Source organism: Scyliorhinus canicula, chromosome 10 (assembly GCF_902713615.1).
Source record: "Scyliorhinus canicula chromosome 10, sScyCan1.1, whole genome shotgun sequence".
Lineage (NCBI taxonomy): Eukaryota > Metazoa > Chordata > Chondrichthyes > Carcharhiniformes > Scyliorhinidae > Scyliorhinus > Scyliorhinus canicula.
Genome location: NC_052155.1, coordinates 13490343 through 13508251, shown reverse-complemented (window position 1 = coordinate 13508251; position 17909 = coordinate 13490343).

Here is a 17909-nt window from a genome sequence, read left to right as displayed (position 1 = left end):
CAGTGCGGCACCTCTGTAGAATTTCATACAATTTCAAAGAATTTACAGTGCAGAAGGAGGCAATTCAGCCCATCGAGTCTACACCTGGACCCTGAAAGAGCAGCCTACCTAAGCCCACAGCTCCACCCCATCCCCATAACCAAGAAATCCCACCTAACTTTTGAACACTATGGGGAATTTAGCATGGCCAATCCACCTAACCTGAACATCTTTGGACTGTGGGAGGAAACCGGAGCACCCGGAGGAAACCCACGCATACACGGGGAGGATGTGCAAACTCCGCACAGACAGTGACCCAGCGGGGAATCGAACCTGGGACCCTGGAGCTGTGAAGCAACAGTGCTAACCACTGTGTCTTGTCCTTGCGGACATGGCAGCCCTTGGCGAAGGAGGACACCCGGTCCAGGTGGCCGTGAAGGTCACTGTAGCCCTGAACCTTTATTCCACTCGATCATTCTGAGGTTCGGGCGGGGACCTGTGTGACATTTCACAATCTTCAGCTCACAGGTGCATCCGGGAGGTGACGAATACTCTGTGTATCCAAGCATCAGACTACATCACCTTCGACCTGGATCAGGCCCACTAAGATGCCCGGGCTGCAGGATTCATTGCCATCGCCGTGATCTCCCAGGTTCCATGGGCTATCGATGGCACGCATGTCACCCTGTGAGGACCGGGGTATCAGTGAGTGCCGTATATTAACAGGAAGGTTCCACTCATAGAACATACAGTGTAGAAGGAGGCCATTCGGCCCATCGAGTCTGCACCGACCCACTTAAGCCCTCACTTCCACCCTATCCACGTAACCCAGTATCCCCTCCTAACCTTTTTGGACACTAAGGCCAATTTATCATGGCCAATCCACCTAACCCGTACGTCTTTGGACTGTGGGAGGAAACCGGAGCACCCGGAGGAAACCCACGCACACACGGGTAAAGCAAGCTGGGAATCGAACCTGGGATCCTGGCGCTGTGAAGCCGCAGTGCTCGCCACGTGTGCTACCGTGCTGCCCATGAATGTTCAGTTTGTGTGCAAGCACCATCTCAGAATCATACATATGTGTGCACACTACCCTGGGAGCATGCTTGACATCTACTTCCTAAGACACTCGGAAATCCCTCGTGTCTTTGAGTACCACCCCCACGTGACAGGTTGTCTCGTAATGGACAAGGGATACCCGCTGAGGTCATTGTGTATACAAATAAAGCTTCATGTATAATAAAGTTTGTTGTGCAGAAGCAATGGGTGCGATTCTCCCAAATCATCAATTTGGGACAGTTTGGTGGGTGTTTCCCATCGTTTTGGGTGAGACCCAACCCTGGGTACCCCAATATTTAAGTGAGCTTGAGGATACCCCCCACCTCGCCTCCCACGGGCAGTGTCAACCGCTCCCCTCTCACTGACAATTCATTGCTCCCCCCCTCCCTCCCCCCCTCCACCGGCTATAGGGTTTCAGAGGCCCCCCACATTTCAGCCCCCAGCTCAATGGGAAATTCCATTGACAGCAACGGGACGAGAAAATCCCACCACCGACCAATGGCGGGCCATCTCCCATCATCAAGAGACATGCCACGGGGCGGGAGGAGGGGGCAGTGGAGATGACAGAGGCTGACATAAGGAAGAATGGCTACCAATAGTGCAACAATCAAAATCAGGGGTGCTAAAGAGCCAGAATTGGAGGGTCACAGAGATCGGTGAGGGTTGCGGGGCTGGTGGAGATGACAGAGTGGCAAATTGATGCAGAGGTTTGAACATCTGAACGAGAAATTTGCAATTGTCCCTTTACCAGTTCAGATGTCAATTTCAGTCGGCGAAGACTGGGCAAAAGATGAAACGGGAATTATGACGCCCTGGGCTCGGAGCAAAAAAATAATCAAAGGTGGCAGCGGCGAGCCGAGGAATAATAATCAAAAACGCCTATCAGAAAATCACTGGGATTGACAATGAGATTGACGGTCAGAAAATGGCCTAGGAAGGCAATGTGTTGAAAGTCTGAAATATCTTCTGGGGGGGGGGGGGCGGCATGTGGCGCAGTGGTTAGCACCGGGACTGTGGCACTGAGGACCTGGGTTTGAACCCCGGCCCTGGGTCACTGTCTGTGTGGAGTTTGTGCATTCTCCCCATGTCTGCGTGGGTTTCACCCCCACAACCCAAAGATGTGCAGGTTAGGTGGATTGGCCTCGCTAAATTGCCCCTTAATTGCAGAACAAATAATTGGGTACTCTAAAAGTTAAAAAAAAAGAAATATCTTCTGGAGCGAGCAGGAATCCCTAAATAAATCCAGCAGCACCTCCGGAAGATTAATTACATCGAGCGCGGGAGGAAAGGTGACCTGAAATGTCGTCCATCTTTTGTTCAACTCCTGCAGCTTGCTTTGCGCACGCCTTCATACTTTAATCAATCTCTGTAACCGCCTCAAACACAATAAGGTCTGAACACAGCGGGAGTTGCAGAACAGTGACGCAGTGTCACATGTTTGAAGGGAAAGTGAAGAGATTATAAACTGCGGTGCACGTTGCTCTTTACCAGCTGGACAATGCACAACAATTCACTGAAAGGCAATTTCTCCATTTTCTAATTTTTTCTCTGCTACTGTACTCGTTTAATTTATTTTCCCAAAAGCCAGTGAAGTAAATAACCCATATTAGTAACAAAAATTACCTGGTGTTTTCAATATCCTTACTGCAGAGTTCCATCTGTCTAAATAAAAAGAACTCTACTCATAGGGAAGTGTTCTAAACATTAGGATTCCATTACGAGGGCTATTGAAAAAAATCAACTTCCCTTTGATTAAACGTGAAAGTTCATATTGGATAGAACTCACTACAGTCCAAAGATGTGCAGGTTAGGTGGATTGGCCATGTTAAATTGTCCTTTGTGTCCAAATAAAAAGGGTAGGTGGCGTTATGGGGATGGGGTGGAGGTATGGGCTTAGATAGGGCAGACTCAATGGGCCAAATGGCCTCCTATGATCCTTGAAACCCAGGGTTAAATACAAACCCAGCTATTCCCACTCTCGATATTAAAAAATACTGGCATTTACTTAACCCAACCATAGGACACCCCAGAAGGTTTTGCAAACAATGGAGTATCCACAGAACCCCTACTGTGCAGAAGGAGGCCATTCAGTCCATCGTGTCTGCACCTACCCTCCGAAAGAGCACTCTGCCCACCCCCGGCCCCTATCCCCATAACCCCACGCATGTTCAATCCATGTGACCTGCAACCCTTTGGACTGTGGGATGCAACCGGGCACCCGGAGCTAAACCCAGACAGACGCGGAGAGAAAGTGCAAACTCCACACAGGCAGTCACCTGAGGCCAGAATTGAACCTGGAACCCTTGTGCTGTGAGGCAGCAGTACCACCGAGCCAACCACATTTTGAAGTGTAGTCACTGTTGTAATGTAAGAAACATGGCGCATACTTCACCCAATGTCTCAGTTTATGTATTTTCATTATGAATCCTCATGTATTTATGATACGTTCTATGTTTTCATGTATGGGGCGATCTGCCTGGACTGTACGCAGAACAATACTTTTCACTGTATCTCGGTACACGTGACAATAATTCTAAATCTAAATCCAGCCAGTTTGTGCACGGCACAAACAGAAAATTGATAATGACCAGATGATGTGTTTTTGTGATGTGGACGGAAGGGTAAACATAGGTCAGGAGGCTGAGGATAACACCCCTGCTCTTCCTGGGTGGGATTTACCGCCGGCGGAACTGCATCACCATTGGCCGTCGCCGGGACCTTCCTGTCCCACCGACGTCCACGGCGTTTTGCTCAGCTCACCAGACCCACCGCTGGCTGGGGGGGACCCGCCATATGTGTTGGGGCGGGGGGGGGGGGGGGGGGGGGGGGCGTCTCAACTTGCCAATTGTAAGGGAGTATTTTTACATTTATAAAGTAGGAATAAAATGTACCCTCATATTTCAGGAGCTATTATAATAATCTCTTCCAGTGAATTACTTGGCCATTATCACATTGTCTAATTTTTGCTTCCACTGAGCAATGACCTTCATTCTCCCATATTAGCACATTCTGATAGCTTACCTTTATTCAGCTACTAGCACCTTCTCTAACCCTTCACGCTCCCATTAACACTTCCTCGGTCTCGTGACCCGCACATCTTGGCTGCAACCTCTTTGAGCTCCCATCCATCGCCGATATTCAACTCTGCTGCAGCTGCTACGTCCTCCCCTTATGTAATATATGCTCCATCACATGTCTCCCTCTCTTTAGTTCTCAAGAAGAGTCATTGACATTAACTCTGTTTTGTCTCTGCGCAGATGCTGCCAGCCCGCTGAGCTTTTCCAAGCATTTTCTGTTTTTGTATCGCATTGCTGTTGGTGGCAGCTTGCTGTGCACAGATTGGCTGTTGGTATTCCGCTATTACAACAGTGAAAGTAACTGTGACTCTCCTGGTCTCTCACAAGGAAATTACATCACTTAACATCTCATCAGAAAGATGGCACCTCTGACAATGCAGCATTCTCTCAGTCTTACACTGGGAGTTGGGGATATTCAGAACTAGGGGTCGCAGCCTAAGAATAAGGGGTAAGCCATTCAGGACTGAGATGAGGAAGAACTTCTTCTCTCAGAGAGTTGTGAAATTGTGGAATTCTCCACCACAGAAAGTTCATTGGATATTGTTCTTGAAAATACAGAAAAATGTGTAATTTGAAACATGGAAGTCTGGCAATATCTGGTCTGAGAGAAACATGAGAGGATACAGGGAAAGATCCCATGAAGGATTAATAGCAGCTGCAAAGAGCAGGATTATAAAATGCAAATTCTTTCTCTCAAGCAGGTTTAGCAAACACATAGGATTCTTGTATTAAGATAAAAACAATGGTTCACGCCTTCATTGAAAGTAAATATCTTAGGAAGCATCTGGAAAAGCATGGATGAAGGTTTCAATTGAATTAAGTGACGAATGTTTAAAACAGGCAGGTCTTTCAAGTCATAACCAAGCGAAACTTTAGCACACAGTTAAAAGCAAAGGTTTCACACCTTCATTGAAATTAACTCTCTTAGTAAACAGCTGGAAAGGATGAAATGAAAATGAAAATCGCTTATTGTCACGAGTAGGCATCAATGAAGTTACTGTGAAAAGCCCCTAGTCGCCACATTCTGGCGCCTGTCCGAGGAGGCTGGTACGGGAATTGAACCGTGCTGCTGGCCTGCTTGGTCTGCTTTATAAGCCGCGATTTAGCCTTGTGAGCTAAACCAGCCCCTTGGATGGATGATGTTCAGTCAAATTTGGTGTCAATTCTAAGTTTAATTCTACTAACATCAAGTAAATTGAAGAAAAGTGGAGATAACCTGTCTACAAGAAACATAATTTAAAGTCAAAATCAAAGGCAAAGTTATGAGCTGGGGACAATTGGAAAATTAAACTATTCAAATGACAGAAATTAAAAGTAACACCTCTTGAAACCAAAGCATTTTTTGAATATCACAAAGGACAATGTAATCAGATCTGAGAGGTCAGCTTATGCCCAAAATGAATACTTAGTTGCATTAAAATGTTTAGATCTAAGATACTTTTTAACAATCAAAGTGGAACTAAGTTAATTGACAATAAGGTAATAAAAACTTAGTGATTGTTAGAAAGAGAATATAAACCAAGGGAGCAGAACCAGAAGAGAGGGGGAGGAGAACTCAGAGAGAGGAGAGAAGCATATTCAGCTTTCACAGCTCGGACATGGGAAAGATGAGACAAGCAGCCGAGCTTAAACAGTTATACATCTAAGGAAGACTAGAATTTAAACAGGAGTCAGAGCCAGCTGAGAGATAGCTAGCAGAGCCAGCTCTTATAGCTCAATACATGGGATCGACAAGACACAGCAACAGAGCTAACCAGCGAACACATCTCAAGAAGACCAGACTTTAAAGAAGATTGATTGTCAAGGTGGGCCTGAAGGTCCCTTCAACCAACCAGCAGGATTCAGAAGCAAGGTCTTTTTACCTTTCTATAAAGAAAGTGTTTGCAACTTTTAAAAGAAAAAATATAATAATAAAATAACTTAACTTAACCTGAAAAAGTGTTTTTTTCCTAAAGTCTACTTTACTTACTTAGCAATGCAGGACACAGGACATCAATGCTACTAATTGGTAAGTAGATAAAATCTTCGGTGAAGGTATGGGTTATACCGGGGGATAACTTGAAAATATAGTTTGACCTGAATAGCACCCACCGAAGCCTGCATCGGAGTCGGGGAGTGAGAATCCCTGTTCACCATTTAGAATATCGACCCTTTTTTTGGTATAGGGGCAATTCTAAGAATAGTGGTGAGGTTTCAAAATCAATATATTCAAGAGGGAGCTGGATGTGGCCTTTGTGGCTAAAGGGATCAAGGGGTATGGAGAGAAAGTGGGAGTGACATATTGAATTTGCATAATCAGCCATGATCATATTGAATGGTGGTGCAAGCTCAAAGGCCCAAATGGCCTACTCCTGCACTTATTTTCTATGTTTCAGCTCACATATTACCCTCAAGAATGGGACTTGAACTCAGCGTTTTCTGAATATGTCAGACAACCGTGCTGAGCCACTTAAATGCAGTTTTAGGGTAGCCCAGTTCAGGAATACTTATCTGGGGCCTACAAAAGTACTCTACCCCTGTGAGGCCCGTTGCCAAGATTGCCACCCCCTGATCTTAGCAATTGCTCACCTTTTCCATCCAACATGTACCTGATTCCCCAGGATCAAAATGGCTTAGGCCTTATAGCGGTAACAGTTGGCCCGAGGCAGGTACACGGCTGTTTAGAATTAAGAGCGGAAGCCCGAGGCAACTTAATACATCAAACACAGATGGCAACACACCTTTTCGAACTCGGGCCATGAAATTGGAATTGCAATATTACTATGCAGGGTTCAAAATAACACCCAATGCACATCTGTCCCAGATTTCCTATTTACCACACAGCTCACCACGCCTCCCTCGTCACCCACCCCCCTTACCTATGGAACTTTGTGATCACCCCTCCCCAACCATCTTCCCATGTCCTGTAATGGTCCACCATTTTCCCACTCCCCATGACCAGTGGCGCACAAGATGTTTGGCCATATATATGATATGTATATATGAATTGAATATATTCAAGAGGCGGCTAGATATAGCACTTGGGGAGAATAGGATTGAAGGTTACGGGGAGAAAGCAGGATTAGGCTGAGTTGGATGATCAGCCATGATGGTGATGAATGGTGGAGCAGGCTCGAAGGGCCAAAAGGCCTCCTCCTGCTCCTATCTTCTATGTATCTATGTATTAAGATATCATTCCCACATTGGGGGGGGGGGGGGGGGGGTGTGGATTGGGGGTATGCGGTGGCCCAAATTAAACTTACAAACTGAGACTGTTGAATGTTCTGTTCGGACAGGGTGGATCCAAGGAGGATTTCGGGAGTTAAATTACAAATTAAATGGCAGAAGAGGCTCAGGGTCGAATGACCTATTTCTGTTGCTACGTTCCTCCAGGTTATTTCCCTGTACTCGTCTCATCGGACTGCTGCGTATCAGGGAGAGCTGGTAGGCTCTGAGATTCTTACATTGCTATGGCAACAGAGGAAGCCGAGGAATCCTTGTGCCTGACTGAAAATCTTTGAAGTGTGGAAACTCTCACAGTGATGGGTTACGGAAGCAAAGGAAAATAGCCATTTTTTAGTTCATTGAACAATTCCCCACCGTTGGGGTGCGGGGGAGGGGAGGGTGCAGTGGGTGAAGGGTGGCTGCTGTGAGGGCGGCAGCAACCACTCAAAGCCCAGGATTACAGAGCCTTCCAGGCCAGAGGTCAGCCATGGTAGGAGAGGTTTTGTGAGGAGAGGGCCACAGGAGAGGGCATGTAGGGGAGTCAGCAGCAACAATAGGGGTGGCTTTCAGCAGGAACCCGCCCACACCTTCTCAATGCCCCCCCCCACACCCCCACCCCTCGCCCCTACTGAGGCACTGAGTGACTTTGAGCGAGAGTACCCACTACCTCCTCACCGCCCCCCCCCCCCCCACCTCCACACCTCCCTGGAGATGAGACGCAGCTTGAATGTAGTGCTCCCCACGTGGCATCAAGCACTGCCCCTCCTGCAACAACCCCCCCCCCCCCCCACCCGCCCATCTCATCCCAATCGTTGGGTTCATGCCAGAGGCCCTTAATTAATGTTCCACTTGAGGCCCTCAATTGGTGGTGTGGCAAGAAGGTCCAGTGAAAAGCCCTCCCTACTTCCAAATTCAGGGAGCACAGCATGCCATCTGATGTCTATAAAACCATGAGACGCAGAAGGCCAGGATTACAGAATGCAATCGACCATCCGGGCAATCGAGTCTGCTCCGCCATTCAATTTGGTCATAACAGACCTGATATGATAATCCTCAACTCCACTTTCCCATCTTATCCCCGTAAACCTTGATTCTCTTACTGATTAAACATCTGTCTATCTCAGCCTTCAACATGCCTAACAGCCCAGCCTCTCGAGTCATCTGTGGTAAGAATTCCACACATTCCGCATTATATTCTATCTGCCAAGGTTTCGCCCACTCACTTAACCTGTCTGTATCCTTCTGTAGTCTCTTTGGGCGGAATTCTCCATTTCGGATGGGGGGCCCAGGATCTGGACTGCCCCTTACCATCCTGGACAATCTGAAGATCACTCTTGGCATGGCGATCTCAGGCAGCCCTCCGTCCAAGGTCTTCATCCTGTTCTGACCTGTTTAAACTCTGAAGTGGCTTTCTCGCTCTCAATTACACTGCCTGACAACTGATGAGCAGATCAGACAGTTCAGTGAAGAATCAAGCAAGGAATACTTTCCCTTTCCTCACATCTGCTCCCTCAGCTCAATGCTTTTAAATATGCTGCTGTTTAAATATGCTGCTTGAAAAGCCTTGAAATCCCCCGAGATCCTTTGAAATGCTAAGAATTCATTAAATTTCACTATGCAGTACCTCTAATTCACCTTTAATTGACAGATTAATGGCTTAAACACAGCTGGCTGGAGGTTGGTTGTTTCATCTTTCCCTTCATGCTTGAGTGCATCTGAAGTACCCTACATTGATCCGAACCGAAAGGTTAACAAACAACCATGTTCTGATTGACAGCTGCTGGCCACTTCAGCAATGCTAAGTACTGTCTGCAGTGAGAAAAGGAGAAGTGAAACCACTTAGCTCCTTTGAAGTGGTCAGCAGCTGCCAATCATAACAAGAATGTTTATCATAACTTAGTGCCCAGCTTTGATCCCCTTGTGACCAGGTCTCTACAATGGTTACAAGATCATAACCATTAACCTCAATTCATTTATTTTGTGCCAAATGCATTTAAGTAAAGAGCCATTATTTTTGACATTTTACCTTTTTTTGATCCTTTGATCCTATTTTCTGCTTTTTTTTGTTTGTGCACTCTGTCCCTACCTCTCATCCTCTGAGTATTATCAGCCAAATAGCTACTTTGTAATGCAGCCAAACAGTACAACCCCCTCTTTCTCCAGTACTGATGACAGAGTCCCCACACACCACAACCCACTTTTCCCACACCACTCTTTGAGCCACACATTAATCTCTCTAGTTTTGTGTACCCCATGCCAATTTGGCTCAGGTAATAATCCAGAGATTATGTTGTTGAATTTAGCGCCGAGCTCCCCTCTAGGCAGAACCTCTTTCATTCATTCTACCTATGTAGTTTTATTGCACACAATTCTGGTCGTCACACTACAAGAAGGATGTGGAGTCTTTGGAGAGGCTACAGAGGAAGCTTACCAGGGTGTTGCCTGGTCTGGAGGGTGTTAGCTATGCGGAGAGGCTGAATAGACTCAGACTGTTTTTATTCGAAAAACGGAGGTTGAGGGCCGACCTGATAGAAGTCTACAAGATTATGAGGGGCATGGATAGAGTGATGGGCAGGCACTCTTTCCCAGGGTGGAGGGGTCAGTCACCAGGTATAAGGATCGTGGGACAAAATTTAGATGAGATGTTCGAAGTAGGTTTCCTATGCAGAAGGTGGTGAGTGCCTGGAACACGTTGCCAGGGGAGGTTGTGGAAGTAGATACATTAGTGGCATACAAAAGGCATCTTGACAAACACATGGATAGGATGACAAGGAAATGCTGAGGGTTTTGGCCAAGGTATCATGACCGGTACAGGGTTGGAGGGCCGAAGGGCCTGTTCCTGTGCTGTATTGTTCTTTGTTCTTTGTTGGCACCCACATGGACTGTGACAATGGGATCCACCCCCTCCCACTGAAAGTACCATTCGAGCTGGAAGCAAATGTCCTGAACCCTGACACCGAGTAGGCAACACAGCTGTCTATACTCTCACTCCTTACTGCAGAGAACAGTGTCAATCCACCTCACTATACTGTCCCCTACTGCCACTACCTTCTAATGCGCTCCCCCCATTTAAATGGCTTCCTGTACCATCATGCCATAGTCATCCACCCTGCAGCCTCCACTCTCATCCAAACAAGCTGAGAGAACCAATTGGACAATTGCAGAGGCTGACACGCCTGCTCTCTGGGTCCCTTTACCTGCCTCTTCTGCAGTCCCACGCCCTGTCACTGACCGCTTTCCAAACCGAAGACCTGACCCGAAGGGGCGTGACTGCCTCCTGAAATAAAGTGTCCAGGTAGCTCTCTCCCCCTACCCTGATATGTCTCAGTGGCAGCAGCTCAGCCTCCAGCTCAATGAACCAACATTCCTCAAGCGGCAAACACTTACTGCAGACGTGTCTTCCCTGAATCACTATGTTACCCAGCAGGCCCCACATGCTGCAGCCTTGACACATCACCTGCCATCCTCAATGTGTTGTAAATATGTAATTAATCAGATTGTTTGCCTGTTTATTGTGCTTTTTAATATATTTAATAAATAACCATCAAGTTATGCACTGTTTTAGATCCTAGGGAAAGAGTAGAGCTTACCCACTTACCAGATCCTGACCAAATGGCAGACTCCATTCCCTGGCGTAGAGTAAGAACCAATCCTAACTCCAAGCTTGCACTCTGACCCTTGGTGCACTCATTTAGTCATGTTTGGCCTCAGGTAAGAAATTAGTTGATTGATTGATTGATTGATATTTATAAGTAATCATCCCCATCGATATGTGGGAATCACTTGCCTTCGAACGCACAAATTGGAGAAAAGGCATCCGTGAAGGTGCCAATCACCTCGAGTGTCATAGGGTGGAGCACGTGGAGGCCTAGTGAAAGGAAAGCGCAGAATCCAGAGCCACCTCATCAAGCACCACCTGCCAAATCTGTGCAAAGAGTCTGTGGATTGGACTATTTAACTCACCTCCCCAAGTTCCAGAGATGAAGAGGAAAGGATTGCAAAGATGATTCTGGATATGAGCAAAAGTAACAGGGTAGTTGTTATGGGGGACTTCAACTTTCCAAATATTGCCTGGAAACGCTATAGTTCGAGTACTTTAGATGGGTCAGTTTTTGTCCAATGTGTGCAGGAGGGTTTCCTGACACAGTATGTAGATAGGCCAACAAGAGACGAGGCCACATTGGATTTGGTACTGGGTAATGAACCAGGACAGGTGCTAGATTTGGAGGTAGGTGAGCACTTTGGTGATAGTGACCACAATTCAGTTACGTTTACTTTAATGATGGAAAGGGATAGGTATATACCGCAGGGTAAGAGTTATAGCTGGGGGAAAGGCAATTATGATGCGATTAGGCAAGACTTAGGATGCATAGGATGGGGAAGGAAACTGCAGGGGATGGGCACAATTGAAATGTGGAGCTTATTCAAGGAACAGCTACTGCGTATCCTTGATAAGTATGTACCTGTCAGGCAGGGAGGGAGTGGTCGAGCGAGGGGACCATGGTTTACTAAAGTAGTTGCATCACTTGTCAAGAGGAAGAAGGAGGCTTATGTAAAGATGAGACGTGAATGTTCAGTTAGGGCGCTTGCGAGTTACAAGTTAGCCAGGAAGGACCTAAAGAGAGAGCTAAGAAGAGATAGGAGGGGACATGAGAAGTCCTTGGCAGGTAGGATCAAGGGTAACCCTAAAGCTTTCTATAGGAATGTCAGAAATAAGAGAATGACTAGGGTAAGAGTAGGACCAGTAAAGGACAGTAGTGGGACATTATGCGCGGAGTCCGAGGAGATAGGAGAGGTGCTAAATGAATATTTTTTGTCAGTATTCACACAGCAAAAAGACAATGTTGTCGAGGAGAATACTGAGATACAGTCTACTAGACTAGACAGGGTTCTAGTTCAAAAGGTTCATAAGGTGGAGGTGTTAGTAATTCTGGAAAGTGTGAAAATAGATAAGTCCCCTGGGCCGGATGGGATTTATCCTACGATTCTCTGGGAAGCTAGGGAGGTGATTGCAGCGCCTTTGGCTTTGATCTTTATGTCTTCATTGTCTCCAGGAATGGAGCCAGAAGACTGGAGGATAGCAAATGTTGTCCCCTTGTTCAAGAAGGGGAGTAGAGACAACCTCAGTAACTATAGACCTTACTTCTGTTGTGGGCAAAGTCTTCAAAAGTATTATAAGAGATAGGATTTATAATCATCTGTACAGGAATAATTTAATTAGGGATAGTCAACATGGTTTTGTGAAGGGTAGGTCGTGCCTCACAAACTTTATTGAGTTCTTTGAGAAGGTGACCAAACAGATGGACGAGGGTAAAGCAGTTGATGTGGTGTATATGGATTTCAGTAAAGCGTTTGATAAGGTTCCCCACGGTAGGCTATTGCAGAAAATACGGAGGCATGGGATTGAGGGTGATTTAGCAGTTTGGATCAGAAATTGGCTAGCTGTAGGAAGACATAGTTCTGGTTGATGGGAAATGTTCAGCCTGGAGTTCTGTTACTAGTGGTGTACCACAAGGATCTGCTTTGGGGCCACTGCTGTTTGTCATTTTTATAAATGACCTGGAGGTGGGCGTAGAAGGATGGGTGAGTAAATTTGCGAATGACACTAAAGTTTGTGAAGTTGTTGACAGTGCAGAAGGATGTTGCAGGTTACAGAGGGACATAGATAAGCTGCAGAGTTGGGCTGAGAAGTGGCAAATGGAGTTTAATGCAGAAAAGTGTGAGGTGATTCATTTTGGAAGGAGTATCAGGAATACAGAGTACTGGGCTAATGGTAAGATTTTTGGTAGTGTGGATGAGCAGAGAGATCTCGGTGTCCATGTACATAGATCCCTGAAAGTTGACACCCGGGTTGATAGGGTTGTTAAGAAGGCGTACGGTGTGTTAGCATTTATTGATAGAGGGATTGAGTTTCGGAGCCATGAGGTTATGTTGCAGCTGTACAAAAGTCTGGTGTGGCATCATTTGAAGTATTGCGTGCAGTTCTGGTCACCGCATTATAGGAAGGATGTGGAAGCATTGGAAAGGGTGCAGAGGAGATTTACCAGGATGTTGCCTGGTATGGAGGGAAGATCTTATGAGGAAAGGCTGAAGGACTTGAGGCTGTTTTCATTAGAGAGAAGAAGGTTAAGAGGTGACTTAATAGAGGCATACAAGATGATCAGAGGATTAGATAGGGTGGACAGTGAGAGCCTTTTTCCTCGGATGGTGATGGCTAGCACGAGGGGACATAGCTTTAAATTGAGGGGAGATAGATATAGGACAGATGTCAGAAATAGGTTCTTTACTCAGAGAGTAGTAAGGGCGTGGAATGCCCTGCCTGCAACAGTAGTGGACTCGCCGACATTAAGGGCATTTAAATGGTCATTGGATAGACATCTGGACGAGAATGGAATAGTGTAGATGGGCTTTAGATTGGTTTCACAGGTCGGCGCAACATCGAGGGCCAAAGGGCCTGTACTGCGCTCTAATGTTCCATGTTCTATTGTCACATGTACCGAAGTACAGTGAAAAGTATTTTTCTGTGGCCAAGCGTACACAGTACGTACATAGTAGACAAAAGAATAATCTATCTATTCTGCCCTTTATATCCATTCTGAGATTAGGTTTGTTCATTACTAATTATACCCCTGTCATGAGTTGGGGGTGTTTTACTGTTTTTAATAAAAGAAGGTAACCACACTTTGAGCCACTAGATTAGTTGCCTCACTGATTTGAATAGCTAATGGCTAGTACAAGTGATCTGTTACTGCTCAGATGTGTTCAGTAAACCAGACTCGGCATCCAGGACTTTGGGACAAATCCGGAGAATTCTGGCAGGAAATCTCCCAACATCTGGTAAGTGTAGAAATGTGCTCCATTTATCATACTGTCAGTAATGGCTGCCTTTCTATTTTGGAAATGACTCAGTTGTAAGTGTTGTCATTGTCCGAATTGAGCCTTGTCTGAGAAATAATGCATCAATTGCAAAGGATCTATCATTGAATGATAAGGTGCAGGAGAGGCTGCTTTGGTCCATGGTAGGATCGCCAGCTCTTTGAAAGAGCCAGTCAATTAATCCCGTTCCTCGTCTCCTTCCTTAGAGCCTAACATTCCTCCCCCTCGCTTTTTGGTTCCTTTGTGAAAGTTACGACTGAATCCGTTTTCACCAGAATTCCAGGCAACGCATTCCTGATCACAAAACTTGCTGTGTTTTAAACAAAACTCTCCTCCAGCTCTTTTGCCAGCGAGGCTCAGCAACAGCAACCCTCATGGTGTAATAGCTGGCTGATACTTACTGTCTAGAATTACACATGAGAAACGACCCCTTGGTCGTGGGTCATGGAAATATACCAGGTACGAGCCAGAAACCTGAGTAGAGGAGGCAGAAGGGAAAAAGCACTTCAGCGCAGAACAAGCCAAGGGATTATGAGCAGTAAAAAGAGAGACTTGCATTTCGATCGTGCCTTTCAAATCTTCAGGTCATCCCATTCTATTGTAGCGAAAACGGTGTTGCGTATCTTAGAATGCATCCGTGTTGTGACGTCAGCAGACTTTGCAATTCTCCATCTTAGCAAAGTCTCTGAACAAACCTGGTAACGTGTTTGAAATAAATCAGATTGTGGACACCCTCCAGACTTTTTCTCTTTGCGGCAAACATAGAAATATAACAAAAGGGAAAACTGGAGACGGGGAGTGAGGCAAGAAAAAAATTGTTGGAGAAGGAATTTATCGGCTAAATAATGGAGTGATGTCAAGAGCAAAGGAAGATTCTCAGAACCAGACTCTCTCACATACACACACGCAGACAAACACACACACAAACAAACACACACAAAATATACACACACAAAATATACACACACACAAACAAACAGAAACACAAAAAAACACACACACAAACAAACAGAAACACAAAAACAACACACACACAAACACACACTCGCATGCACACACACACACACACAAACACATACACACATACGCCAGGTGAAGCACAGCCGGTGATGCGTAAGATTTTTAAAAATCATTTTCGACTCTAACCGTTGAGTGAAGGAGAGCGACAGTCTGGGAAACTTGCTTGCCGTTGAAATGAGTCGGGTCTGGACTGCAGGAACGCAGAACGGTGGCACAGTGGTTAGCACCGCTGCCTTGAAGCTCCAGGGACCCGGGTTAAATTGCAGCCTCGGCTGACTGTCTGTGCGGAGTTTGCACTTCCTCCCCGTACCTGCATGGGGTTTCCTCCGGGTGCTCCGGTTTCCTCCCACCGTCCAAAGATGTGCAGGTTAGGTGCAGGTTGGCCGCGATAAATTGCCCCTCAGTGTCCAAAGGGTTAGTTGGGGTTACAGGTATAGGATGGAGGCGTGGGCTTAAGTAGGGTGGTCTTTCTAAGGGCCGGTGCAGACAAGATGGGCCGAATGGCCTCCTCTTGCACTGTAAATCCAATAATCTTCTCTGGACGTTAAACAACGGGCTGTGGGGAACAGGGATTCAGAAGTCTGCCGACTCTGCACTCTGCACAGGCCAGTACCCGGGATGGTGGGGTGCGGAGGGGGGGGGGGGGGGGGGAGGAGGGGGGGGGGGTTGGATATCAAACCGCAGACAGGCAAAATGGAAAAACATTCTAGTTGCTTGTGAATAAGGGGATCATTTGTGCCATTCTTTCCAAAGAATCGAAAGGGTGGGAGTTGGTTTATATATAGACCCTAGGAGTCTATGGATGCATTGATGAAGACTGTGACGCTCATATGAGGAAAGATTCCAATTGAAACTCAGAGCAAATCAAACATCGGAGGACCGAAATTGTCACAGCATATCTCACTTCAGTAATGCGTAAAACTTTTACGCTATTGCAAAATTTAGTTCACCCAGAAAAAACGGGAAGTCAGTCCTGCATCGAAACAATGAAAATTTTAGCGGTGCATTTCTCTCCTAGACCATTATTGATTGCAAAAAGATTTTGGTTCCACCACCCGTAGTCAGGAAGCATTTTACAATTCGTAGCAACTTTAAGAATGTTAGCAAAATATTGCACGTTCGGTTGATAGGCTGGTGTGTGGACTCCGCAGTGAAGCTGTTCAGAGGCAGCTGAATACTAAAGTAATTTAACTCTAAAGGCTGCTGTGCAAGCTGCAACATCTATGGAGCTTTCAATGAGAGAAGCTTCATGGAGAGGGGTCGGAGCAAAGATACACAAAATGGATACAGCGACGACACCCTGGACAAGGGTGTGGCCAATTCCGGCCCCACAGGCCCCAGAATCTCAACACAAGTGAATTAAGTAATAACTTGTCTAAACTTTCTGAGATCTTTGGCCCTTGACTGCTCCAATGGCTTACAGGCACCAGATTTTAATAATGATATTTATTTTGGTGTCACAAATAGACTTACATTAACACTGCAATGAAGTTCCTGCGAAAATCCCCCAGTCACCATATTCTGCCGCTTGTTCAGAGCTATTGGTTTATTATAATCCCAAACTGAAGTTGCAATTTGCTTATGGTGCATCACCTTATGGGGTTAGTGCAGTTGTCTCGCACATGACAATCTTTGGGCCAAAAAAAGATAATCCTTCTTTAGCAGCCATTAAGTTACAAAGGTGGTCATTGATGTCCAATATCGCAAGTTAGAGCAGCATGCAAATGCTGCTGGTTTATCATAATTGCTGAAGAACATTTCGTCAATTTATGTATTTCTCGCTGGTGGTTATAACACCTGCAACTTCATCTCAAGTTCAAAGATACACAAGACCCGATCCAGTGATGGGGAAGGTAATGGACTTAGTCCAAAAAGGAACGCTGATCTTTCCCATGCACCTTGCATCAGCCAGCCAAAGCGGTAGCTCACTTCCCTCTGCGTGTATCGAGTTCCATCTGGAGAGACAGATTGTTTGTCATTCTGGACTCAAAGTAACAGAATTTGCTAACCAGTGACAGTGGAGTGTCACTTCATGTGATGGTGGGCAGGAATGTGACATCCATTATTCATAGCCCTTCCAGTCAGGGACAGCAGGTACAGGCACAGCCCAGACAATCCCTGGGCTTAGCTGAGTTAGCTTGTTTGAGCTAATGCAGAATCATCACTGGGAGTCCTCTGGTCAAGGAGAGTTGCATTTTTTGCCTTGACTTTCAGGCTGAAAACAATTACAGAGCATGTAACGTGATAGGCAAGGTTTGGTTGCATAATAGCCTGGTATGGCAACTGCTCAGCCCAAGACCGTGGGAAACGACAGAGAGTCGTGAACTCAGCCTCGTCCATCATGTGAACCTGCCTCCCAACCATTGAGTATCTATACCACCCGCTGCCTTGGGAAAGTGGGCAGCGCAATCAAAGACCCCTCTCACCCGGGTTATTATCTCTTCCAACCTCTTCCATCAGGTAGGAGATACAAAAGTCTGAGGACACGCGCTAACAGGTTCAAAAACAGCTTCTTTCCCGCTGTTTAGGAGATGCAACTAGGCCAGCAGCGCCAACTCCAGTGCCAGCCTAGCCCCCTAGGAAGGGGAGCATTCCCATTATTGGGGACCATTGACGTCGGAGTGGTTGGTGCCATTTTTCATGCCAGTGTGGGGAAATAGCCCCATCATTGGAGAATCCCGCCCAGGATATTCC